Source organism: Desmodus rotundus, chromosome 3, assembly GCF_022682495.2.
Source record: "Desmodus rotundus isolate HL8 chromosome 3, HLdesRot8A.1, whole genome shotgun sequence".
Lineage (NCBI taxonomy): Eukaryota > Metazoa > Chordata > Mammalia > Chiroptera > Phyllostomidae > Desmodus > Desmodus rotundus.
In genome coordinates this window covers 111,927,807-111,955,470 of record NC_071389.1, presented here as the reverse complement: position 1 = coordinate 111,955,470, position 27,664 = coordinate 111,927,807, and the positions used below count along the sequence as shown (strand labels likewise).

Below are 27,664 nucleotides of genomic sequence, written 5' to 3'. Positions count from 1 at the left end.
AGTGCTACTATAGTCAAATTTTAAAAAACATAGTAAAAATCAAATTTGACTCATGTATTTGAATTGGAGGACAGAAGTTTAAGCTAGACAGCTGAAATACATTTATCAAGAGGCAAAATTCCATTGCTGAAGTATTATATGTTATACTCACATATAAACATCTATATTATATTAAAATGTTACATATAAGGAGAGTAAATGTTACATATAAATACATTGTACACACACACACACACACACACACACACACACAGTCTCTACCTCTCCTACCATCCTAAGAGTAACTCCATTCACATTCACTTAATATAAAACTTAAGATATAAAAATTTCATAATACTACCTAAATACCTAATTGGACTTAAAAATAAGAATTTCATATTATATCTGTTTCCGTTTCCCTATGATAACTGCCAAAAAAGCATTCAAGAGTATAAAAATAATAGTTTTACATATCATGTTTAATTAAAATGTTTTTGCATTATTTCAAAGCTGCTTTAAAGAAGGATTTTATTTTTATGGAACTGTATCCCTAAGAATCTAAAGAAAATAAGCCATATTAATAAAAGAAAAAACAGAGACATCCATGTAGAATGCAAATCACTAACAATGTAGGGTCTTATATAAGCACTTTTAACTTCTCCAAAAAATATCTTAGATGATCAATTCAACATAATTTAATTAGCAAGGGAGTAGCCTGATAACTGTCCCATTCCACATTTAATTTCATTATTTCCATGTTTGTTCTCACTGCCACACTGATCTCCTCTAGGGCAAGGACCTTATGTTGTATATCTCCATAGATGTTATTAACAAAGCCTGTCTCATAGCAGTTACTCAGTTTATTGAAGTGTCTTTTAACAGAAAGCTCTTTTCTTATGTTAGTCCTCAGAATAACTCTATTACCATTAATTCAACAAATACTTCATGAAAGCTTGTATGTGCTGGATACTATCTTTGGGAATATGGCAGTGAACAAAAGACAAAAATCTCAGTCCTTACTGATAACAGCCCACAGGAAATATATAGAAAAGAAGTAAAATACACAGAATGTCAGCTAGTATTAAGTTCAATGGGAAAAAAATAAGACAGGGAAAGAAATAGGGCGTGTGGGGACGGAGGATAAGAATGGTTTTAAATGAAGTGCCCACGAAGAGCCATGCTGTGAGCGTAACACTTAAGCAAGCCTGTGAAGGACGCGAGGCAGCCACGGCTGTGCATGTACTGAGGGAAGAGGGTTCCACAGAGGAAACGGCAGAAGCAAAGCTCCTGGGTAAGAGTGTGAGTGGCCAATGGGAGTGAAGTAGACAGAGAAACAGTGGACTGGTAATGAGGTTAAACAGGTAATGAAGGGCCTCCAGCAAGAGTTCGCAAACATTTTTGTAAAGGGCCAGGTAGTAGATACTTTTACACTTTGTGAACCATATACTCTATTTGTGTCACATATTCTTTGTTTTTCTCCAACCATTTTAAAATGTAAAAACCATTCTTAACTTTCAGGTTCTATAAAAATAAAGTGCAGGTGGGCTGTAGTTTGCTAATCCCTGCTGCAGAGCTTTTCAGGTTGCTGAGGTCTTTTTGCTTTAGGAAGCAATTGCTTTGTACCACAAAGTACAAAGGAATAGCCCATAAACACTAATAAAAATAAGTAACCTAATAAAAATTCAAGTTATCAACTAAGGCAAAGCAATATACTTGTTTATAACTGAAAAACCAGTAAGCATTTTCAACTCAATCGTCAAATTTTCAGAAAAGAGTTGGCTTTCACTTATTCATTTAGCAAATATATACTGAGCCAACCAAGGGCCACACAGTTTTAAGAAAGAACCTCACTGCCCTTGCAGAACTTATTTCCAAAAGGGAAATAAGCATCCCACTGCACAGTGACATGTGCCACGGAAGAAGTAAAAACAGGCAATGTAATGGAGATTGTGACGTGGCAGAGCAGCATGTTTAGCTGCAGTGGTCAGGGAAGGCATCTCCGAGGAACTGCCGTGAAGGACGTGACAGTGAGCCGTCCATATAGATGGGGAGAGAAGGCAGAGAACACAAGTGCACATGCTGTGAAAGAACTCGGCTGACTTAATAAAAAACTTGGTATGGTAAAGGGAGAGCGGCAGGTGGTGGGGTTGCAGAGGTGGCAAGAAGTCAGATGGTGCGGAGCCTTATTCACCACGTCAAGGGGAGAGCATGCCAAGGTTTTAAGGAAGGAGTGACAGCATCTGCTTTAAGTTTTAAGAGTTCGGTCAAGCTGCTACGGAGAAGAGACCAGCAGAGGAACATGATACAGAAGCAAGAATACCAGTTAGAATGCTACTGGGGTGGTTTGAGCAGGAGTTAATGGTTCACTGCAGGAGGTAGAGAAAGTTTCAGACCTATTTGTGAGATGTGACAGGACTTGGTGATTGATTTAACGTGGGAAGTGGGAGGAGAGAAGAATCAAGAATTGGTTGGTGATTTATTCCCCATTAACTGAACTGGGGAATATTAGGGAAGAAGTTTTGCTCAGAACAAATCAAGAGATCTGTTCTGAGCATAGTTACATATGTCATATAATTTATTAGTATATTATTCCAGAGGTCCTAACTGCTGTGAGGTAAATAAATTAATTTGGGAGCGATCAAGATATGGTTGATACAGAAAGTTATGAGACTTGAAGGCATTCTGAGAAGTTACTTGTAAAAAAGAGAATATGGCTGAGAATGGAGCCCTTCAGGGATCTAGGAGAATACAGTGGTACCAGAAATGACAATGGAGAAAAAATGAAAAGTGAAAAGATGGGGGGAAACAAGGGGAATCTGCTGTCAGAGATGTAAAATGAAACAGTGTTTCAAAGAAGGGAGTGTGTAGAATGCAGCTAGGTAAAGTAAGGTGGGAAGAGAATGACTTCTGGACCTATCAATGTGTGCATATGTATGTGTGTGTGTATTTATATATATACGTATATTACTGATAACCTTGACTAACGCAGTTTCAGGGAAGTGATGAGAGGAGATTTTAAAAATAGATAAAAATAGCTTCCTGCTTTGATGAACCTGAAGGTGAGGAAATGCAGATAGCAATTACAATTAATTTTCTTAACAAGATTTGCTGAGAAGAGAGAAATGGAGCACCAGCTAGAAGGGGATACCATTTCAAAGAAAAATTTTTAAAGATGGAGGATGGAAATCTTAAGGCACATTCATGAATGAACCAGGAGACAGCAAAATTTTGAAAATAAAAGAGAAGGATAATTAAGGGAAAGGCATCCTTGGTATAATTTGTGAACTTGGTTTTACTACAACAGTCGTTGCATGTTTTCCAAATTGTGTAAAGAATCCAGCACTGTTGATATGTTCAAAATCCATTTATAAAGTCTGAAAAAACAAAGACCAAGGATATGGCACGATGCTATAACTGTAGTGCACCATTAAATCTGAATATGTGGGAGAGAAACAATGAGCCAAAGAAAATCCCTGTCTTACAATGATGATGCCTTTTTGGACCTATTGGGCCAGAACAAATACATTGTCAATTATTTTACTAAATATTTATTTATTTTTAGACAGAGGGGAAGGGAAGGAGAAAGAGAGGGAGAGAAACATCAATGTGCGGTTGCCTTTGGTGCGCCCCCAACTGGGGACCTGGCCCGCAACCTAGGCATGTGTCCTGACTGGGAATCAAACTCAAGACCTATTGGTTTACAGGCCAGTGCTCAATCCACTAAGCCAGAAAATCAGCCAGGGCTTATTTTCGTTTATTTTAAAGCTGGGGCGGATGCTGCTGCTCTGTGCGGCTCACTCCAGATTTCTCCCTGATTTATTCATAACGATAAAGGAAAGCACCGAGCCTTTTTATGGAAAGCATCTGTTTCTTTTATGCATTAGCTTAATTTCTATCACCACCTAAAACAGGAAATACAACCCTAGACTTTTGAGTAAAATTTTGGTTCTAGAAAAAATAAATACATATATCCTCATGCCCCACCTCTTTTTTTCTCCCTTTTAAACTTTATTATTCTTCCCCAACACTCCAACTTCATTCAATTTTTTTCTCCCTTTCATATCTTTCTATTTATAAGCCTAAGGCCTCAGAGAATCAGGCAGGAATTCAGGCCTACTTGGTGGAAGTCAGACCTATGGAAATGGCTGGCCCCATGACCTAGGGAAAAGTATGTTCTAGAATAACTAGCAAAATGAAACAGATAATAAGGTTTTTTATTTACTGCTATCTTTTCTCTCTTTCAGTCTGAAAAGTGCTCTTGCAGACATTAGTCCATTTATATTCCCCTCTCCCAAGTTATGTTTATGTTGAATGTTCTGCATACTACAGTTTAGTCATATGGCACAAAAGTATATTAAACTGTATATGCAGAGTGTACCCTCCATACTTTTTCACCTGGTGATTTCACAGGACTCAGTTTAGTAACTAATTTACCTTGGACAGTTCACTGTAACATGCACAACAGAGGTAAGAGATGAAGGCTACTGTGGGAACCAAGGCATTAACACAAGTGTTAATAATGAACAGATATATTAAGCAGACAACGATAACAGCTTTTTTATGATACAAATAAACGCTAGTAATGAGAAAACTTTATAAGTAGTTTTCTTATAGATTCTGGTTAAAATACAATGAAAATCATTAAATCAATTGGATAAAAGATAATCACTAAAGCATTCCACTGAAATGTAAGGAAAGAGTAAAATTTAAAGTTTTCTGATTTTGTTAATAAAGGATGGGCCTAGAGAAAAAAGGCAAAAATGCCAAAATTTTAACTTATAAAACTAAAAATTTACAGGGCAATTTATTTTCATTACAAAAACACTGACATTCCACTTCCAAGGAGCCCTTAACCAACAGAATTGTGATGGTATGTAAAACATAATTTAATTTATAAAAATGCAATATGCAGACAAATTTTAAGTTTATATTCTCTTTTTGTGTTTGTTAGATTCATACTGACTACATAATAAAATCAAAATTCCCTTAATAAGCACCAAAGACCCTTACAATCACATGTATTTCTATTACTCCTGCGCACTAGTTTGTTTTTTTTCTTGTTGTTGTTGTGGTTGTTTTGCCTTTTCAGATGTCTAACGTCTGTACCCTTTCCCTTGCCCTTTTTCTGCCTAGCATACAAGTACTCATTCTTCAAGATGAAGCTCAAATGGCAGCATCGTGGCAAAGATTTTCAGAATTTCCCCAGGCAGAACTGCTTCATCCCCATGACTGAAGGGTCTGTATCTGAACTATGGTGTAGTATATTATACTATAATCGCAAAGGAAAATATTTTCTAGACTTCCTATTCATAAATTTATAATACTTTAAAATATACAAATATTAAGTCTAGAATTTACAAATTATATGTAAGGTGAACTAAAATCACAATGAAATTGAAATTACCAACATTAATTTACTGTGCAGTTAAATTACTGCTCACCATGTACCCATCGTACTTACCACTATGGTCCAAATTTGTTCAAGTCATAAGAAGATTAATTTGTCCCAAAACTTTTATCAAATTGCTAAAAATAAGTTTGTTTCATACAGTGTACTATAACATCATTTGAACTTTGCTTGAAATAAAAGCAACATTATATACTGGTTCCATGATGTTTTTTTCTCATTGGCACAAAACAAGTACGTAGTCACACTTGAGCACATCAAGACCATAACCGTAAAAGTGGATGATGCAACTACATGTGCAACTTAGTTATATTAACCCATATGATCCAAAATATGTACATAAATAATATTTTGACTGCATTTGGGTTGGGCAAAAAGTCCATTTAGTTTTTTCTGTAAAATAAAAGATACATTTTTCATTTTCACCAATAAATTTATTGATTTGGATATTTTGAGTACATTGGCTATCTCTCGCAGGGTAGAATGTGATTGTTCTCAATTAATGTCTCGATTTGATTGCTATCAACTTCAACTGGTCTACCCCGACCAAGGAGCATCATCATCCAAGGAGAAATCTCCAGCATGAAACTTTGCAAACCACTTTTGATACACTCAATCAGTCACAGCACCTTCTCCATATACTGCACAATCTTTTTTGTATTTTTCAGCTGCATTTTTACCTTTCTTGAAATAACAAAGCAAAATATACCAAAAATGTTGCTTATTTTCTTCCATCTTCAATATTAAAATGGTTACACAAAAGTCCACCAATTTTGGTAAGTATTTTTTAATGCATGTTGATATGACAGCTTTTGCAATACAGTCTAACAAAATTGTTTCGAGTGAAGTTAAAGACAACTAAGTGCTGCTAAAAGCTCTCTTATGGAAAAAACAAACTTTTTGGCCAACCCAATAACTGAAATGGAAATACAAAATCAACATCTGCATGGTAAACTTGTAAGTCTCAAAACATGTTCACGATTACCAGGGACAAGAAGACCATTGATGAAAATATAATGATGGAGAGGTTAAAACCAAAGGTTTTAAGGATTAGAGAACTCTGGATCAAATACTGACTCACCATTCAAAACCTATGTAATCATCAGCTTCTTTAAAAATCAGGGTTTTGAAAAATCTTTTCAATTTGTGATATAGGAATAATATCCATCTCTCACAGAGTCGTTATGAGGAATAAAGAAGATAATGTCTAGGAAATGCTTAGCATGGGATTTGGCACATTGTAAGAGGTTAGTAACATTCAAACTCCACCCCCCCCACATTTATTTATTACATTTTCATATATGAATTTAAATATCTAAATTTCCCATACAATAACCTCCAGAGAATCATGGAATATGCTTCTTTTACCACTTTTTAGGTCAGGGGTAGAGCAAGTTGGAGAGAGAGAGAGAGAGAAAGAGAGAGACAGTGTGTATGTGTGTTAGTGAATGTTCTGTGTTGAATATTTAAATCTAAATCTAGCACTATAATAGGTAAAACACTACAATAACTTTTGTAAGTTACTCATCATATACCAAGCACCTTAATGTTTATAATTACATTATTTCATTTGTCATCTTATTCAAAAAACTTTTATGAGGTTTTATTAACTCTGCTTTATAGATGAAAAGACCAAACCTTCAATAAAAGTTAGCAATTAGCTAAAAATCACAGTAAACCTAATTAACCCATATAACCCTGTTTAACTAGTACTGAAAGCCCAGGTCTGCCTCTCTGAAACTACCACACACTTTAACTTCTCTGCTACAATAATTATGAGCAAAAACTGTTTATCAGGATCTCTGACACCAAACATTGAATGAAGATGGCTTACAAAATACATAAAAGATAAATTAAAGGTGAAAACTTATAGCTTTATAGAGTTATTACCTTATGTAGCTGCCTTTTTCTTCAGAAATTTCATCATTTGGTGTTTTTTCCTTTCTCCAGAAGAGCAACAAATCCTGGCACTCTCATATTGATTTATTTTATTTTTTTCAAGTGAACTCTAAGGTTAGTAGCATTTCTGTGCACTTCATCTTTTAAAAAGCTACCACTTTCTCTGCATTTGAAATGATGAGTGTCACAGAATAAGCCTTTAGTTCTTTCATAGAATTTGTCTCTCCGTTTACATTAGGTGGTAGAAGTGAAAGTGTGCTGTAAACTATTAGATGATAAATGTAAGACACTATGACTTTATTTTACCTTTATGTGGACAGGCAGAAAAGAAGCCTAAGATTTTTAGACAGAAAGAGTCAGGGAATAATTTTACATATAGAAGAAATTATCTCAAGGCCATAGGGTTACCAGAAATCTAGACCACGTGCTAAGTTACAGGTAATGAAGACAAATGTCAGTGAAGGATAGAATCAGGATTACCAATGAATTAAAAATAAGTTTAAGGCACTGCCCAGGAGAAAATGGGCTCTGGAATGCAAGAGGATCTACATTTGTCTAAACTTTGATAGTCTGCTAAGTTCTTTACATTTTCAGTATTCACTAAATAGACAAATACTTGGTTAAAGTCACCATCACATATCAAACACTAAGCACATAAATCCATGAATAAAAATAGTTCCTGCTCTCAAATACCTTCCAGGCATGCAAGCAAATACAGTGCATACTAAGTGCTTTGAGAATCTACAGGAAAGAGAAAAAGATCAGATTCAGCTTCCAGCCAAGATGGAGGCATAGGTAGACACACTGTGCTTCCTTGCACAACCAAAAGAAGGACAACAACAATTTAAAAACAAAAAACAACCAGAACTGACAGAAAATCAAACTGCATGGAAGTCTGACAACCAAGGAGATAAAGAAGAAACATTCATCCAGACCCGTAGGAAGGGCGGAGATGGGCAGCTGGGGTGGAGAGGACTTGCGGCAAGGCGGCAGATGGTGGACCCAGCGAGGTGGCGGACTGTGGAGTGGGGCAGACCAGGCTGCAGCTAGCAGACCCCACAAGGTGGTGGCTGTCGGACCCTGCGCCCCACATTTGTGCATTGATAAACCGGGAGGAATGGCGGGGGAGCAAAGCAGACTGCGCAACCCAGGGCTCCAGCGCGGAGAAATAAAGCCTCAATCCTCTGATTGAAAACACCCATGGGCATTGAGGCGGCAGCGGGAGAAACTCCCAGCCTCACAGGAGAGTTCATTGGAGAGACCCACAGGGGCCTAAAGTGTGCACAAGCCCACCCACTCAGGAATCAGCACCAGAGGGGCCCAATTTGATTGTGGGTAGCAGAGGGAGCGCCTGAAATCCAGCAGAGACTACAGCAGGCGCCATTGCTCCCTCTCAGCCCCTCCCCCACGCACAGTATCACAGTGCAGCAACCAGCCTTACCCTGCCCTGGTGAACACCTAAGGCTCTGCCCCTTTATGTAACAGGCGCGCCAAGACAAAAAAAAAAAATGGCCCAAATGAAAGAACAGATCAAAGCTCCAGAAAAAATACAACTAAGCAACGAAGAGATAGCCAACCTATCAGATGCACAGTTCAAAACACTGGTAATCAGGATGCTCACAGAATTGGTTGAATTTAATCACAAATTAGATGAAAAAATGAAGGCTATGCTAAGAGAAACAAAGGAAAATGTACAGGGAGCCAATAGTGATGCAAAAGAAACTGGGACTCAAATCAACGGTGTGGACCAGAAGGAAGGAAGAAACATCCAACCAGAAAAAAATGAAGAAATAAGAATTCGGAAAAATGAGGAGAGGCTTAGGAACCTCCAGGACACCTTGAAATGTTCCAACATCTGAATTATAGGGGTACCAGAAGTAGAAGAGGAAGAACAAAAAATGGAAAACTTATTTGAACAAATAATGAAGGAGAACTTCCCCAGTCTGGCAAAGGAAATAGACTTCCAGGAAGTCCAGGAAGCTCAGAGAGTCCCAAAGAAGCTGGACCCAAGGAGGAACACACCAAGGCACATCATCATTAAGTGACCCAAAATTAAATGTAAAGAGAGAATCCTAAAAGCAGCAAGAGGAAAGGAGAGAGTTACCTACAAAGGGATGCCCATAAGACTGTCAGCTGATTTCTCCAAAGAGACCTTACAGGCAAGAAGGGGCTGGCAAGAAATATTCCAAGTCATGAAAGGCAAGGACCTACATCCAAGATTGCTCTATCCAGCAAAGCTTTCATTTAGAATGGAAGGGCAGATAAAGTGCTTCTCAGATAAGATCAAGTTAAAGGAGTTCATCATCACCAAGCCCTTATTATATGAAATGTTAAAGGGATTTATCTAAGAAAGAGAAGATCAAAAATAGGAACAGTAAAAATGACAGCAAACTCACAGTTATTAACAACCACACCTAAAACAAAAACAAAAACAAACTAAGCAAACAACTAGAAGAGGAACTGAACCACAGAAATGGAGATCACATGGAGGGTTAACAACAGGGGAGTGGGAGGGGGATAAAGGGGGAAAGGTACAGAGAATAAGTAGCATAAATGGTAGGCAGAAAATAGACAGGGGAAGGATGAGAATAGTATAGGAAGTGTAGAAGCCAAAGAACTTATATGTATGACCATGGACATGAACTATAAGGGGGGAATGTGGGAGGGAGGGGGTGTGCAGGATGGAGTGGAGTGAAGGGAGGGAAATGGGACAACTGTAATAGCATAATCAATAAATATATTTTTAAAAAGAGAGAGAATCTACAGGAAAGAGAGCTAACCTAGTGTGGGTGTAGGGGTGGTGGTGATGATTAGGAAAATGTTTTCTGAAAAATGATATATGAACTTTCCTAAGGGATCAGTCCAGGTTATAGGCAGAGAAAACTGTATGAACAGTACGAATAAAGCCCTGATGAAAAGGAAAATGTGTCACGTTGGGGAAAAACCACATTTGGTATGACTATCAGCTTAAATTTGGAGAAGCAGCATAGAGACAAAGGAAGCTAAAGGTAAACAAAGCCAAGTAATTATGTCATGCTAAGCAAGAAATCTATAGTTTATCCTAAGTGTCTAAGACTTTTGTAGGGAAGTCTTAGATTCCATAATAATTAGACTTCTATAATTTAGAAACAAACCAAAGGGGAATCACATGGGGGGAGGGGTCAAACAATTAGATACATTTTACAGTAATGAAAAGAAGAATCAATTTGTGTCTTAAAGTTGCATCAATAAACTGGATTAATAATGAGAACAGACAAGCTAGTACGGTTTATATGTAATTAACCTCCTTTAAATTAGGTAATGATAGCCTGTGGTAAGTTTTCCTCTCACAACACATTCTATAAAAATTTGTTTTGGGGAGAAGAAGATGGTGAAGAGGTAGGAGCTGAGCCCACTTGCTCATGCACCCAAATGGGACACTTAGCCGATCTTCTGAAAAACAAAGTGAACAGCCAATAGAATCTTAGCTGATTTGAAGTTTGGAAGCAAAAGTGTGCAGCGGACCTTCGAAAAGGGCTGTGAGGAGGTTTTACAGGCAGCCAGGGAAAGTCCCCAGGCATGGTGCCAGAAACCACACACAAGCAGCGTCTGAGAAAATCTGGGTCAGTGATAGTGAAGCAGGGTGCAGCCAAGAGGAGGGCCCCAAGAAGGGATTTGTAATGGGGTCCAGGACTCGGGATGTCCAGGAAATATTAGAAAAATGTATGTAGGATGTCCTCACCCCCACAAGCCTGAGCCAAGGGGGATGGGACACATGGAACAGGGCCATTCAGAGCTGTTTTGGGTAGCAAGAGCTTTGCAGCTAACCCCTGGCACAGTCATTTAACATATCTATAACCTTTAACTGGTTTCATGGATGTGTTAAATAGCTGTGGCCCTGCTTCGAGCCAGGGAGATGGGAGTGACTTCCACCCAAGATGGGACTGGGAAGCAACTCCCCCTGGTTACAGGGCCTGTGTGAGAGCTTGGAGATGATTGGCTCCATGCCATGGGGCCACACCTGCCCAGACTTACTATGGCAGCCCAGTAAAGCTGGAAGAATACGGGGATGCTGGCAGGTGTAGCTGACTGTAGGAGGAGTCAGAAATGGGGCTGCAAAGGAAGATGGGCACTGGGATTTAAACCTAGGCCCGGCAGCCATAGAGTAGAGGAGACCATGCGGCTCTGAAGGAGGAGGAGACCAAGCGGCTCCAAAGTAAATGGGGAGGAGGACCACAAGGTTTTGGGGGAGAAAAGAGTAGACCACGTGGCTCCGAAGAAAATAGGGAAGACCACGCGGTTCTGAAGTAAATAGGGGGCCACCAGGTTCTGAGGGGAAAGGAAGACCATGTGGTTCTGAAGTGGGGGAAAAGGACCACGCGGTTCTGAAGGAGAGTAGAGAGGACCACGAGGTTTTGGGGTGCTTCTTTTTGCCACACGGCTTAGGCAGCAGGAGAGACTTTGCCGGGAAGAAAAGGGGAGGAAGGACTCTTGCTGGTGGGCCATGAGAAGGTGCCACATGGCTTTGGATTAACTGGAGATTGCAGCAGCCACACAGCTGAGGTGCCGGGAGCCTGAATCACGGACTTCTACTTCTTTTCCTGAGACACGGTACCCCGGACTGGGCACAGGGAGAGGGAAGGACTGTGCATCTGTGGGTATTCTAGAGGACTTTAGTATCTTATTGAAGACATTAAGTCATTATTCTAAGTTTGTGTAACTTTTAAATAAACAATTCCTTTCCTTTTCACCAGTCTCTGGCATTGAGAGATGTCTTTCCTCTGGCGGCGGGCATTGCGAACCTAGCAGGTGGGCGTGGGGGAAGGAACCTCCAGAGACAGAAAGGGGGAATCCTTTCTGTAATAATTTATCGTGAACCACCCCCTGCCCTTGCTCTGTAACAATAGCACTAGCAGCTCCCTCCCATCCCAGGGCGGAACAACCTGAATGTGTAAAGTCATGGGGCTGGGCGGGGGGGGGGAGTGGCGCAGCGGATTACACACAGCAAACGTGCACACAGCTGGCAGCACACTCAAGCTGGAGCAGCAGTCGCCAGCAGGGACTATGCCAGAGAGTGGAGAAGATCCTGGCAGCACCTGGAGCTGGGAGAAGAGGTAGGCAGTGACTGGCTATGACTGAGATAGACTCTTGACTTACCAGAGAGTTGGAGTGTGTGGAAAGCTGGTTAGTAGCTCAGAGTGACAGTGGTGCCCACAGAGACTTTTCTCAAAAGGGAAACTGAGGTGTACTGGACAGGGACCTCGTGTACGCAGCTGCCCAGGCAACAAGGAGGGAGGATTGTGGGCATGATTTGCTCCCACTCAGTGCACCTCAAAGATTGATCAAGAGGGTGCAAAGTGATGTGGTTTATCGGCGTTAGCCCGGTGCAACTGCACAGAGTAGAGAGTGCGGGTGCACAGTGCTCTGAGGGTGTGGGCTGGAAACTGTGCACCTGTGATTATTGTAGCCCAGACTGAGACCCCTTCCTTGGCAGAACCACCAGAAAGAGAAAACTGAGCCAACCCCTCACTGCCTGCAGGAGCCTGGAAGATCTGCACAACCGGCCTGGCAGGCTTAATAACCAGCAGGGGGTTTCCTCTTCAAGAGTAAGACATCAAGGCTAATGCCTAAGGGTCCCACTTTGAACTCCCAGCAGGGAGACAAAGTACACTGGGTCACAGGGTCCTATTTCACTGAGGCATCAAAACAGGAAGTTAAGAAAGGGTACAGCAGGGGGGATTTAGGACACTGCCCAGACTTGGCTCGCACACAGAGCTGCAGACAATGCCAAGCACAAGAAGAGAGCTGACACTCTTACACAGATTGTCCCCTGCTCCCCCACTCCCACTGGTGAAACGGACAGCTATTTAAGCCTATACATTATTGGAAATAAACTGGGACAGACTAAGACTGGAGGTGTAGGGGCAGGGTAAACGCGCACGCACAATTTTCCTGGAAGACTGAACAGTGCCACCAAGGCAAGGCTCAGAGACCTCATTCTCTCAATCATAACAGAAGCTCCCTCTAGAGGCAGGTAAAGGAGATACAGACTGTGTTGCCAAAAGATGGGTACCCACAGGGCCTGGAGCTGAGAGAAAACCAGAGACGGATCCAGAAAAAAGTCAGAAGGTGAACACCAAAAGCTGAGACAAATTTCACCTTGCTGGTCATCACAACTTGCATGTTGTTTTTATTTCTCTTTCTCTTCTTTTTAAAATTTTTTTGTTTTTTTATCTCCCTTTCATATTGCATTTTAATTTTTCTTCTTTTACTTCACTCGTATTCCAAGTAATTCACTACTCTTGGTCTTTTACTTTTCGTTCTTTATATTCAGATATCCCACACAGCAACCTATTCTGGCCTTAATCCATTTTGCCATCTTCTTGAACTTTATTACTGTTGTTGTAAACTTTATTTTCACTAATGCTACACGATGTTCCTATCCCCCTTACTGTCACTATTTCTCCTCTGTCTAACCTTGCATAAGAGCTGTTCTCTCTTACATCAGCTCACAATCTTTTTCCCTTCTTCTAAGAGTCTTATTTCCTTTCCCCCTTTTATACACAGTGGTTAGTTGGGTGAAATACCACAGTTATTGTTGTACTTCTCCAATGGAACTCTTCTTTGTTCACTATTTGTTTGTACTTTAAACCCCACAGAATACTCTCCCTGTCTTATTCCATTTTGCCTTCTCCCTGACCCTGATCAGTTGAGTAAGGAATTTTATTTCATTTTTCTTCCCCTCTCTCAACCTTGGCTTTACTCCTTACTCTTGTTAGTTCGCTTACCCCATCCTCTCAAAATCACTTTTCTTTACAGTAGACATTTCATATTCACTTATCTCTTTGTACAATATTCTTATTCCCCGTCCACCTTCATTAAATTTCACTCAGCTGTCATTGGGATTGACCCTACTGTGGTTCTTCTGCAATTTTGCCCCTATTGGACCAGTATCTTTTTAACTGTACTTCAAACCTAGTAGTATCTTAAGAATCTTAAAAGCAGCAAGGGAGAAACAGATAGTAACATAGAAGGGAGCTCAGATAAGGCAAGCAGGTGACTTCTCAATAGAAATACTAGAAGCCAGAAGTGAATGTCAAGAAATATCCCAAATAATGGAAAGCAAAGGCCTGCAATCAAGACTACTCTACCCAGCAAGGCTCCCATTTAAAATAGAAGATGAAATAAAGAGTTTCCCAGACAAGAGAAGGCTAAAAGAATACACCACTACCAAACCAGCATTGCAGGATAACTGAAAGGGTCAGCTTTAGGAAGGTAAAGGTATAGCGTGAGAAAGAGAGGAACACAGGTAAAAAAGGAAAAAAGTGGCAATGAATAAGTACCTATCAATAATAATCTTAAGTGTTAATGGATTAAATGCTCCAATCAAAAGACATAGGGTAGCTGAATGGATAAGAAAACATGACCTGCCCATATGCTGCCTACAAGAGACCCACCTCAGAAAAAAAGACCTACATAGATGAAAGGGAAGGGTTGGAAAAAAATATTCCAAGCAAATGGACAGGATAAAAAAGCTGGGGTACCAATACTTATATTGAACAAAACAGACTTCAAAACAAAAGCCTAAAAAGAGACACTGAAGGACAGTTTATAATATTCAAGGGAAGAATCCATCAAGAAGACATAAACATTATAAAAATACATGCACCCAACACAGGAGTACCCAAATATGTAAGAAAAGTTTTGGAGGATTTCAAGAAAGATATAGACAATAATGCCAGGGGATTTTAACACCCCACTGTCAGAATGGGATAGGATCATCCAAACCAAGTATCAACAAGGATATCAAGCATTGAACAATGCCATAGATCAAATGGACTTAACAGATATATACAGTACCTTTCATCCCAAAGAAGCAAAGTACACATTCTTTTTAAACGCACATGGAACATTTTCAAAGGTAAGACCACATAATAGGACACAAAACCAACCTCAACAAATTCAAGAAAACTGAAATCGTATCAAGCATTTTCTTAAGACCACAAGGGACAGAAACTAGAAACCAACCTCAAGGAAAAAACTCAAAAACACTCAAATTTATGGAGATTAATTTAAAAAATGCTATTAAAAATGAATGGGTTAATAATGAGATCAAGGAAGAAATAAAAAAGTTTCTGGAAGCAAATGAAAATGAATTCACAACAGTCCAAAACTTATGGGACACAGCAAAGGCAGTCTTGAGAGGGAAGTTCACAAGGATACAGGCTCACCTAAAAAAAGTACAAACATTTCAAATAGACAAGCTAACCCTACATTTACAAGAACCGGAGGAACAAGAACAAAAAAAGCCCAGAGTAAGTAGAAGGAAGGAAATAACCAAGATCAGAGCAGAATTAAATGACATAGAGACTACTAACACAACAATCCAAAGGATCAACAAATCCAGGAGCTGGTTCTTTGAAAAGACAGACAAAATCAACGAGCAGACTCATCAAGATAAAAAGAGAGAGGACCCAAATAAACAAAATCAGAAATGAAAGAGGAGAGATTACAACTGATACCACAGAAATACAAAGGATTATAAGAAATTACTATTAACAGGATGCTAGCCAAGATGGAGGCGTAGGTAGACACACTGTGCCTCCTCGCACCACCAAAAGAAGGACAACAACAATTTAAAAACAAACAACAACCAGAACTGACAGAAAATCGAACTGTATGGAAGTCTGACAACCAAGGAGTTAACGAAGAAACATTTGTCCAGACCAGTATGAGGAGCGGAGACAGGCAGCCAGGTGGAGAGGAATCGAGGCAAGTCAGCGGCCAGAGGACCAGGGCAGGCAAGGCGGTGATGGCAGACTGGCGAGGTGGTAGATTGTGGACTAGGCAGTCCCACATTCAGATAAACTGGGAGGAACAACTGGGGAGAGAGTCAGACCGAGCAACCCAGCGTTCCAGTGCAGGGAAATAAAGCCTCAAACCTCTGATTGAAAACACCTGTTGGGGGTTGAGGAGGCCAGAGAAAAACTCCAAGCCTCCCAGGAGAGTTCATTGGAGAGACCAATAGGGTCCTAGACCGTACACAAGCCCACCCACCTGGGAATCATTACTAGAAGGGCCCAATTTGATTTTCGGTAGCGAGGGAAGTAACTGAAAACCGGCAGAGAGCTGAGCAAGTAGCACTGTTCCCTTTCAGGCCTCTCCCCCACATACAGTGTCACAACGCAGCCACATGGGTTGCCCCACCCTGGTGAACAACTCAGGCTCCACCACTTACTACGTAACAGGCATGTTGAGACCAAAAAAAAGGCCCAAATTGAAAGAACAGATCAAAGCTTCAGAAAAAATTCAACTAAGCGACAAAGAGAGAGCTAACCTCTCGGATGTAGAGTTCTGAATATGGTCACAAATTATATGAAAAAATGAAGTATATACTAACTGAAATAAAAGAAACTGTACAGGGAACCAACAGTGACAGGAAGGAAACCGGGACTCAAATCAATGACGTGGACCAGAAGGAAAAAATAAACATTCAACCAGGACAGATTAAAGAAACAAGAATTCAAAAAAATGAGGAGAGGCTTAGGAACCTCCAGGACATCTTTAAATGTTCCAACATCCAAATCTTAGGGGTACCAGAAGGAGAAGAACAAGAGCAAGATATTGAAAACTTATTTGAACAAATAATGAAGGAGAACATCCCCAATCTGGCAAAGGAAATAGAATTCTAGGAAGTCCAGGAAGCTCAGAGAGTCCCAAAGAAGTTGGACCCAAGAAAGCACACACCAAGGCACATAAATTATATTACCCAAGATTAAAGATAAGGAGAGAATCTTAAAAGCAGCAAGAGAAAAGGACACAGTTACCTACAAAGGAGTTCTCATAAGACTGTCAGCTGATTTCTCAAAAGAAACCTTGCAGACAAGAAGGGGCTGGAAAGAAGTATTCAAAGTCATGAAAAGCAAGGACCTACATCCAAGATTACTCTATCCAGCAAAGCTTTCATTTAGAATGGAAGGGCAGATCAAGTGCTTCCCAGATAAGGTAAAGCTAAAGGAGTTCATCATCACCAAGCCCTTATTATATGAAATGTTAAAGGGACTTATCCTAGAAAAAGAAGATCAAAAATATGAACAGTAAAATGATAACAAACTCACAGTTATTAACCACCATACCTAAAACAAAAACAAACTAAGCAAACAACTAGAAGAGGAACAGAACCACAGAAATGGAGATCATATGGAGGGTTATCAACAGGGGAATGGGAAGGGAAGAGAAGGGGAAAAGGTACAGAGAATAAGTAGCATAAATGGTAGGTAGAAAATAGACAGAGGGAGGATAAGAATAGTGTAGGAAATGTAGAAGCCAAAGCACTTATATGTATGTCCCATGGACATGAACTAAAGGAGGGGAATGTGGGTGGAAGGGAGTGTGCAGGGCAGAGGGGAATAAAGGGTGGAAATGGGACAACTGTAATAGCATAATCAATAAAATATATTAATTAAAAAAAAGAAATTACTACCAACAACTATATGCCAAGAAATTTGAAAACCAGGATGAGATGGGCAAATTTCTAGAAAAATATAATCTCCCAAAACTGACTGAAGAAGCAGCATAATGCCTGAACAGACCAGTAACAGCTGATGAATTTGAAGCAATAATCAAAAAACTCCCAGCACACAATAGCCCTGAACTGGACAGTTTCACAGGAGAATTTTATAAAACTTTTACGGAAGAACTAACCCCAATCCTTCTCAGGATTATTCCAAAAAATCCAAGAAAAAGGAAAAGTCCAAAACTCTTTTCATGAAGCCAGCATCATTCTAATTCCAAAACCAAATAAAGACACAACAAAGAAAGAAAACTACAGGCCAATATTGCAGATGAACACAGATGCTAAAATCTTCAACAAAATATTGGCAAACTGCATCCAGTAATACATTAAAAGGGTCACACACCATTACCAAGTAGGATTAATCCTGGGGATGCAAGGATGGTACTACATTTGCAAATCAATATATGTAATACAACACATAAACAAAAGGAAAGACAAAAATCACATGATCATATTAATAGATGGGGCAAAAGCATTTGACAAGGTACAGCACCCATTTATGATAAAAGCACTAACCAAAGTGGGAATAGAGGGAGCATTCCTCAACATGATAAAGGCCATATACTAAAAACCTACAGCCAACATCACACTCAATGGGCAAAAACTAAAAGCTTTCCCTGTAAGATCAGAAACAAGACAAAGGTGTCTGCTTTCACCATTTCTATTCAACATACTATTGGAAATCCTAGCCACAGCGATCAGACAGGAAAGAGAAATAAAAGGCATCCAAATTGGAAAGGAGGAAGTAAAACTGTCATTGTATGCAGATGACATGATAGTGTACATAAAAACCCTACAGACTTCACCAAAAAACTACTTGACCTAATAAGCAAGTTTGGTAAAACAGCAGGATTCAAAGTCAGTATTAAGAAATCAAAAGCACTTTTATACACTAACAATGAAAGATCAGAAAAAGAAATCAGGGGAAAAAAATCCCATTTGCTATAGCAACAAGAAAAATAAACTGCGTAGGAATAAAGCTTACCAAGGAGGTGAAAGAGGCTGTACTCAGAAAACAACACAACACTGAAGAAATTAAGAAAGACACAAACAAATGGAAGAAAAACTATACCGTGTTCATGGACTGGAAGAATTAACATCATTAAAATGTCCATACTACCCAAAGCAATTTATAGATTCAATGCAATCCCTATTAAAATACCAATGACCTATTTCACAGATATAGAACAAACATTTCAAAGCTTTATATGGAACCATAAATGACCCCAAATAGCCTCAGCAATCTTGAGAAAAAAGAACAAAGTAGGAAGGATCATAGTACATGATATCAAATTATATTACAAGGCCACTGTAATCAAAACAGTCTGGTACTGGCAGAAGAACAGAGCATAGGCCAATGGAACAGAACAGAGAGCCCAGAAATAATCAAACCCAAGTCTCTATGGTCAATTAATATTTGACAAAGGGGGAAGAAGCATAAAATGTAGTAAAAATAGCCTCTTCAACAAATGGTAGTGGGAAAGCTGTACAGCTACATGCAAAAAAAAAATGAAACCCGATTACCACCTTACACCATACACAAAAATAAATTCAAAGTGGATAAAAGACTTAAGTATAAGTCGTGACACCATAAAAGTCTTAGAGGAGAACATTGGCAGGAAAATCTCAGATACTCCATGCAGCAATTTTTATACCAATATGTCTCCTAGAGCAAGGGACATAAAGAATAAACAAATGGGATCTTATCAAAATAAAAAGCTTCTGCACAGCTAAAGAAAACAGCATTAAAATGAAAAGAGAACTAACCATATGGGAAAACATATTTGCCAATGATACCTCAGACAAGGGTTTGATCTCCAAAATATATAAAGAACTCACACGACTCCATCCCAGGAAGACAAACAACCCACTTAAAAAATGGGCAAAGGACCTAAACAGACACTTCTCCAAGGAGGACATAGAGAGAGCCCAAAGTCACATGAAAAGATGCTCAACATCACTAGCCATCAGAGAGATGCAAATTAAAACCTCAATGACATACCACTTCCTACTGGTCAGTATGGCCATCATTAATAAATTAACAAACTGCAAGTGTTGGTGAGGTTGTGGAGAAAAGGGAACTCTAGTGCGCTGTTGGTGGGAATGCAGACTGGTGCAGCCACAGTAGAAAACAGTATGGAATTTCCGCAAAAAACTAAAGTTGGAACTGCCTTTCAATCCAGTGATCCTACTGCTGGGACTATACCCTAAGAATCCTGAATCACCAATTCAAAGAAGGGGAGAAGGGGAAAGCAAAGGAACACAAATAGAGGACTAATGGCACAGACAATGGTTGGGCAGGGGGCAGTTGGCTGTGGGAGTGGGGCCGGTTTGCAGCAAGGGTATTGTTCAATGGGGAAAAGGCAGGACAACTGTAACTGAACAACTATGAAAAAAAACCCCACTAAGTCTGCGATTTAAATATTGAGAAGAAATATCGGACAGTAGAAATGGGAAGGAGATCTTTGTTTCAAAATGCCTCAACTTCATCTTTCTACTTACAACAAACATTTTAGCATTTAAAAAGCTAAGTGGAATCTTAAAATATCAATATAGAAGAAATATGTGTTCTTTTTTTCATTTCCTAAACATACACAACTCTGCATTGGGATTCTACTTTGCACTCTCTATTAACATTGGTATGAATAAATAAAGTCAGTACAGTGTTTTAAAGAAGCTGAAATGTTTCACACCATGCTATGATATCCTGGGTCAAATAGGGCTCCATGAAAAAGGCAAAAACAACTGATTGTAATAGATCCGTTTATTGATTGCTTTCCTCATGCCAGTCACTGCTGTAAGTGCTCACTGTATTAACTCATTCCATGTTCACAACAACCCTTTCGATTAGATAATTATCCCAGTTTTACAGATGAGAAATCTACCTAAGAAAATTCAAGCACTCTGAGGTTTCATAACTCATACTCTAATTCCTAGACCACCGTGCATAAAATATAAAGAGCTCTGAGGTTGAAACGAGAAGACATAGCTTCAAATCCAAGTACCATCACTTACTAGTTGATTGACCCTAGAGAAATCATGTTCCCTAATCATAGTTCCTCATCAGCATAATCTGGCCTGTGTAACTCATATACTAGCTGTAAGTCAAGAGACAGGTGTTTCTATAAATAGTAAATATATACGATGTTATTATTATTAGAAAAGAGCTGTTACATAAAATGATATGGTATTAGTACTATCATTTTATGAACCCTCTCAGAAATTCTCATACTTTAATTTACATTCCTAAGACTCATGCAAAATGAGTAACTTTTAAAAGGAGGGTTTCCAATTATTTTATGCCACCTTTACTTTCTAATTTACTTACTAATGAAGATGTAAAGCTTCTACCATAGTGCCTCTGACACACGAATAGCAGTAGCGGTGGATGGTTTTGTTACCATTAGTTCTACCCTCAGCAGAATCACAAAACAAACCCAAAATTTAAAGGTGTGAGTAGATTTGTGCATGTGAAATAATTTAAAAGTTATATAAATCCATACTGTGGCAACTTTCCCTCCATCATTCATGCTGCAATTCATCCTGCTAGTTAATATGCTATTAGCCAGAATGTCTCTGGTGAAATATTAATTAAATTAAAACAGTATTTTTTCCCCTCATTCCCCTGGTGGTTCCTTTCATCTTCGTTTGTCTCATTCAAAACCTGGCCGGTCTAATTCTTGCTTCCGACCACTCATACTGTTTTGAGACAAAGAACTCTGAGTCCACTCTTTTGGTAAATCTAAAACTCCTGACATTTATGCACTCATAACTAGATCTCTACACATTGCTCTCCTGGAATAACTTCTATCATTTCAGATCAAAACAGTGTTAGCATACAATGGTCTACCACGTCTTTATTTTAGTACAATCATACTGACCTTGAGGTGAGACTGAAGAAAACAGCATATCCAGGAAGAAAATGTGAAAGAGAAAGTTAGAAAGAATTAATAAGGACAATATTCAAAAATAGTATTATTCATAGACACAGAAGAAACATACAGCACAGGATTAGAGAAGGGGGAGAGGTCACAGATTACTAAAAATTAGTAATTTCAGGTTTTCAACTCTCAATAAATGTATTTTTACAGTAGATAACATCACTGTACCTTAATGTAATTTTCTAAAGAAAAAAACTTATCTAAAATTTACCACTTCCCAGGACAGGGAAAAATTTATTTCTTAAACACAAAGGAAAAGAAGAGAAAGTCAGTGCTCCCCATTTCCATTTAAGTAGCTAACTATGATTTTACAACTTTGGTTAGCTTAGTCACCATACACCTGACTACTCCTTTACCCACACCACTCCATTTCTCGGATCCAAGTTATACATGAACAAAAGCATAAAAATACTGACAACTTTGGTTATTCTGTAGATTCAGCAGGGCTGTCAAATTCATTTTCACCAGGGGCCACATCAGCCTTGCAGTTGCCCTCAAAGGGCCAAATGTAATTTAGGACAGCATAAATGTAACTACTCCTTAACAGTTAAGTGAGAGCTCGGTACTGCCACCAGGTAGAAACAAGGTGCCGGGACGGACAGAACCAGATGGAGGGCCAAATCTTTGTCACCTGTGCTGAGAATTACAGGATTCTAATTTGTTTGGAAGAATTTGATATAATGCTCTCAAATGTGAAAACTAAAAATATTTTTCCCAATCACAAACAGTATTTCTCATTCAAATCTACCAAAGTCTGCCTCAAATGATGCAATCTAAAAGTAATGAGGAAGAAAAACATAAGGCTCTATAAACATCAATTCATTTCTAATACTGTTCAGCAGCGAAAGAACAAAATAGCCATGCTTAATATTCCTACACAGCTTCAAACCTCTGAGGTTATTATTTTTTATAATAACAGGCAGTTTACCTTTTTAAAAATTAATCAATCTCACTGAAATTAGTATTATCCTCCAAAGACTTAGATTTTTAACTGTCAGTGTCATCCAGACTGTCTCCAGGATCTAAATTTTACCTTAAGTGTATTTCATGAACACTAGCACCATTTCAATTTGTACATTAATTTTTTGTAATGTTTCAGTACTTTAAATGAGTTTTTACAATCATGAGAATAATCAAAAAAGATTTATCATCTCCATTATATAAGATAAAAAGATGAAAAACAAATTAAAAAATTAACTTCCTCACAATCACACTAACTGGTAGATCCAGGATAAGAATGTAAGTCTGCTGACATAGCACCTGGGTGTACTTCATATGTTCTGTGATACTTACAGATTCCTGTCTATAAAACTCCAAGACTCTTTGGCATATAGAAAACAGTGTACAATACATGCTCAAAGTCAAAAAGAGGCCAATCTCAATTGTTCACAATGACATTTTTATTTTTACTGGTTATGGAAAGAAAAACTAAACTCACAGATTGGGTATTATTTTCAAGAGCTTGATAACTATAAATCTTATCAACAGTGGTATTTTTGGAGATGCACATTTAAAGGGAGATAAACAAGCGCCCTCCCCACCCCCCAAAAAAGGAATAAAAAGAACTTCAGGGCTTTCAAAGATTAAAGGCTTAGAAGAAAGTATGTCCTTTCTGCTCATTTATTAATCTCTCTGCTAAATTTTAAAGTACCCCAAAATGAAACCTATGTCCATTAAAATCCCAGTTTTTGTATTCCTACAAATTGGGAAACACAATAAATCCACATTTTAAATTAATTATTAGGTTATACAATAGATTCTATTATTCTTTTTTATTATTATGTTTTTTTATTTTTTATTTTTTACATTTTTTATTATTCTTTAGATCAATGAAAATTCCTAACTTTGATACACCGAAGGCAATGCTTGATAATTAAATTACATGAAAATTAAATTTCTCTACATATAAAAATTTCTAAATAAGTTGAATCTAATCTAAATGACCCTCATATTAGAGTAAATTGAGGATTTCTGCTGCAAATAGAATTAGTTTTCCTGTATTATGAAGCAAATACAACATTGCATAGTGGATAATTCTCCCAGTACAGCCGATGACATGAGTATTTAGCTAAAAGGAACAGCATGCATGAAAAAGCAGACAATGAACAATTCTTTTAGGAGTCTGAAAGGATGCTAATATCATAGTTCTACCAGAATTTTAGTACATTACTAAATAAATATGTTAAACATAATGTCAAAGAAAAGCCCACTCATTATGAATCTTTTTAAAAACCCTCTAAAATGGTCACTTTAGAAGAGAAATTTTCTATTACATTCAGGGTTGGTGAAGTTAATCCAAATTGATCCATTTATGTGAGGACATGGCAAGTTCTAGTTTTCTGGGTTTTTTCCCTTAAGTTGATCTATAAAGACTATCCAGAACCACCCGGTGATGACTTTCTTGAAGTGTCTAATTCTCAGCTACAGTGCCCAGTTACTTAAACACACACTAATCTAGATGTAATGCTATTTTGCAGATATAATTAAAACCTGTAATCCATTTAAGTAAAAATTATCCCAGATAATCGAAATGAGCATAACTGAAACATTTTCCCAGGAGAGAAAAAATTCTGCCTGCAGACCACAATTTTGGCCCATGCCCACGGGAGTTCTATCCCACTAGCGATTTTTTCTTCTTGACAGCTTACCATACAGAGTTCATACTTGCTTAGCCACCCCGGACAATAATGCAAGACAACTACCTGTAATAAATCTTTTCACATATGTGTACATGTATAAATATACACACACATATACTATTGTACAGTTCTTTGTAATAAATGTGTACATATGGTGCGTATGACATCCATGTTTGTATGTGTGCATGTATGTACACATCTCTCTTACTGGTGCTGTCTAGTTGAAATCCAGCTGATATACATCACAGTATGGAATATGAGTTTAGAAATAGTAATTCTTGGATTTAATTGGAAAAAATATTTTATATTTGCAGATGTATGGGTGGACTTATAAAATCTTCTTTTTAAAGCTGCAGTAGGTCAAGACAGTGGTTCACCACTAGGCCACCTTCTGACAGGCACGAATACAAAAGCAATCTAAGGGACTATTCATTGTTCACAAGATTACAAATAGGTCCGAGAATTTTTCATGATGTAATCTAAACCTTTTAATATTGGGTACCCTTACATAAGACATACTAAAAAATTTTTAAAGAATACTAAGAATTTTCTTTAGTTCAATAATTGTAACTGTCTGCCTTTATTTTTGCACTTAGATGGTTGCTGAACATCCTTTAAAAATTAATTCTACCTCCTGAATTATGATGCAGCACACAGTTGCATCAGCTAAGAGGACTGAAAAGGGCATTCCAGCATAAGAACCACCACACAAACATGGGCTAGAAAAATAGACTAAGAAAATTATAACCAACAGTATCAGAATCTTACCAAATACACAAACAATGATCCACAAACAATGTACCTAAGAAGTACAGTTAAACTTGACACACAACCAGCTGTTCTTTAACTCTGATCAAGCAAAATCTCCAGCGAGCCCCAGCAGCAGCAATTCAGTTAGTACAGCACTGTGCCTCACACAACACTCACTTTCCCGGGAAGTCCCAACCAAACCTCCTACGGTGCAGGGACAGAAACCTGGCATGGAAGGTACCAACTGCGGGAGCCTGGCTTTCTGAGAAACAGCATGGCCACAAGGGAACACGCATATAAACGTGTAGATACCAAGACTCCAAAGGAATACGATCATGATAAGAAAAATCAAAAGAAAGGTAAAGAAACTCAAATTATAAATCACTGGGCCACAGACACCCACACAGGAAACAGTACAATGATGACACAAGAAGCAAACAGTGAGAAACATGGCAACCACATGCACGCACCTCAGTAACAAATCTGGGAACAAAAGGCTTTACGTAACTCCAACCGCCCTTGACCATCTACTCCTATCTTAAACTACTTTGCTCAGTAACAAATTACAAAGCCAGTAAGCAAAAACTGAGTTTAAAAACTGTTTCTTTTTCTGGTAGCCAAGAAACTTTGTGTCAAATCCTAAAACAAAATTATAACCTTGCATGATCAGTGACTTATCAAATGTGTGGTACATTCCATGGAAAAGGTAGATCATTTATAACTCAAAATTTGGGAAATACATATCTAATAAAAGCTATAGAGGACATATGGACAAAACCAACAGGGAGGGTGGAGGCAGGGGAGGGAGGTGGGTTTGGCTGGGGTGGGGTGGAGGGGTGGGGAGAAAATGCAGACAACTGTAATTGAACAACAATAAAAAAATGTTTAATTAAAAAAAAGAAAAAAAGAAAAAAAGTGAGTATTTTCCAAGAAAAAAAAAAGCTATGTGGATATCAAATATAGATTTAATCCTATTTCTTACTCTTATTCAAATCATATCCATCTGCCAAAGGCAATACTGGGTCCAAAATGAACTGAAATGTTTGTCAAACAAGTGGTAATTTCCACATAGATTTCCAACCCAAGAAATCAAACCAAAGATTAAAACTTTATCAAGGAATTTCTTTTCTGAAATATTGAAATATATTTAGTGGGACTTCACTAATCCATCAAGAGTGTCATATTTAAAATCTATGCAGTATTGCTACTGATTTCAGGCTGACACAACAGTAATGAGAGGCATGCATTCATGAGAGTATGTAAGGGGAGTGTGTGCACGCACACGCATGTGGGGGAGATGCAGAGCAAACATGAAGGAAGACACACAAAAATGCATATAATGTAATCTTGAGACTCTTGTAATTGTTAATTTTGACAAAGAATTTATCCATTTGTCATAATATAACCAGAAAATATAAATAAAGTTAATATCAAGATAAGAAAGCAAGTGAATGGGTAATCAGACCATGTTATTCACACTTTCAGAAAAATGAAAAAGAACTGTAGGATCAGAATTCTTTTTCACTGGGAACATTCCAATTTGTTTTTTTCATTTCTTGAAAATCAAAATTCTACTGATACAGAACAAGAGAAATAATAATTTCTAGGGGAAAATATCAGGTCTACCAGTAACCCAAAAGTTTAAAATTTAATAAACAATTTATGAAAGTAATCTAATACTTCCCAACCTTCGGGAAAATACAAATAAAAATATCCCTAAGAATCAGGCTCCAAGAAGCCACACAGATTAGTGATTTCATTCCGTCACTGTCCGTCTGACTGTTCAGAAAAATATGGGTGATAAATGAAGTTCTACTGGAAGAAGTATTTCTATGCACTTCTGAATTCATGCTAACTATATGGCAGGTGTAAAAGAAGAGGTCAAGAGGCACGTGCTTAATTTTTAGTACAGTACATCCTAATAAGAAAAATAGACAAAAGAAATTCCAAGAGAGCTGTCTGGCTGGATCTGTTCAAACACCGCTCATTTGGAAAAATTCAAAGTCAGAGATCCATAAATATCATATCCAAGTCTCCTAAACTGTCCTCAAAATATCCTCCTTCTTCTAAATTTGGCCTATTCATCACTGGTATAATAATCTGCTTTTCTATAATTCAGGTTCTAAAAGTCTAAAAATGTATAGCCCAAATAGCATCAGCTCAACAAAAAAAGGACTAACCAATAAAAAAATATTAACTCTTTGAACTTGAGGCTCATTTTCTCCTTAGGTAGATAAATAATAAAGAAGCAAGTGGCTATTTGTGCTCTTTTGTGCAAGTGGCTCTTTTGATTTGGAGTAAAAAACTTAATTTCTTAATGAATACTTTCTCTCTAACCAATAATGTTGAAGTCCATAGCTTCCCAATTTATTCCCATTCTGTGTTGCCTTTTAAAGATTGCAGCGATGAATCTACACTGACTTAGAAAAAAGTAGTAGATAAAAAAGTAACATCAAGCATGCAGGAACCTAAATTCACAGAGGCAGACATACTA

General features: G+C 38.2%; 1 protein-coding gene across 18 annotated transcripts in view; it reads right to left on the bottom strand.

The window, feature by feature from the left end:
- Positions 1–27,664, bottom strand: part of ERC1 (ELKS/RAB6-interacting/CAST family member 1) — a 536,970-nt gene that overhangs the window by 317,945 nt on the left and 191,361 nt on the right. The window lies entirely within an intron of this gene.